Source organism: Gavialis gangeticus, unplaced genomic scaffold (genome assembly GCF_001723915.1).
Source record: "Gavialis gangeticus isolate Ggan-Ray unplaced genomic scaffold, GavGan_comp1, whole genome shotgun sequence".
Classification (NCBI taxonomy): Eukaryota; Metazoa; Chordata; order Crocodylia; family Gavialidae; genus Gavialis; species Gavialis gangeticus.
This window is the reverse complement of record NW_017729004.1, coordinates 61073795-61075187: the sequence shown is the minus strand read 5'-3', so window position 1 is coordinate 61075187 and position 1393 is coordinate 61073795.

Below are 1393 nucleotides of genomic sequence, written 5' to 3'. Positions count from 1 at the left end.
AGCGGCGGCGGTGGCTGCTCCCGCGCCAGGCTCCGGCCATCGCTGCCCGCCCCAGCGCCGCAGGCACCGGCCGCTCACATCGTCCGGCCCGGGGGGAAGGTCCGCAACGAGCCGCACGCTCCTGCCTGCAGCAGCAGCAGCCAACAGCCGCTGCTAGCACCGCCGCCGAATGGCAACCGCAGCCTCTGACGCCCGGCCGCGGCGAGCTGGGGGCGGCGGGCGAGGCCGCCGATTGGGCCCCGTGCCTCCGCTCACCCTCGTCGAATTGGGCCGCCACGGTATCCGTCTTCTGCCGTAGCCAATCACAAGGCGCGACCGCCCTGAGGGACGGACCAGCTCTCCGCGCTCGGGGGCGGGGCGGGAGCCCCCAGGGCTGGGGGCTGCTGGGGCGGGGAGGCTGCGGCAGCCCCGGGCCGGGGGAGGGGGGACGGCACCCGGCTTTTGTGTCCTCCGGGCCTGCGGGGCTTGTCCGGGGTCGCGCCGTCACCGCATCTGTCATTCCGCCTTTGCCCTGTGGCCAGTGACCTCCAGCAGCGACTGTGTGGACAGCGCGGTGCTAGCCTACCCCGACCCCCGCGTTGAACGGCGGGCTCCTCCGCTTGGAAAACAGCCTCATTCCCGCACCTCAGGGGCAGGTCCCGGTTCCCAGAGCTCCCTGCGGGGAAGGAAAGCATAGTTTGCACCCCGGTTGGGACCTGCGGGCTTAACAGAAAAATGGCTCTATTTTTCTAGTGCAGGCAAAGAAAAGGTGAAAACAGAACTGGCTTTTTCCAAGGGGGGCCTCAATTCTACCCAGTGGCGCCTCCAGTCTAAAACGGCTGAGAACCACTGGTTTAAGCACTTGTTTATTAGTATCTTTCTACTGGGCAGAGCCCTCTGTTATTGGGAACATGCACCAGTGCAAATACGGGTGGAAAAATGCCAAAGGTTTCCTCTTCCCTTAAACAGATGTAGCCTTAAGTAAAAACAAAGTAAAATCCTAGTAAAAATGAGGCAGTTCCTAGTTTCTTTTTTAGTGGGCGCATCTACATGTTCATTAATGCACCTCTGCTACTGCACATTAAATTTAATACCTCTAATATGAGGTGCTGCATATAAAGGCGCATTAGCCTATGCCCATGTGCAGTAGCAAGGGTGAACAGTTTTTTGTGACATTTAAGGTGCCGTAGACTAATTGGACTGCGCGTTAGCACAATTTTTGCTGTGACATGCTAATGTGCAGTAGAATAGGTTACTGCACATTACGGCATCTTGTGTTGCCACACCCAGTTAGCAGGTAAACTTGAAGATTTGCTGCCATGCCTTTCCCACCCACCTCAGATTAAGACTACTCTTTTTTCCAAGTGGAGATGAGGCCTAAGACACAAATCTTAAAATCCCCTGAAACTAGTTT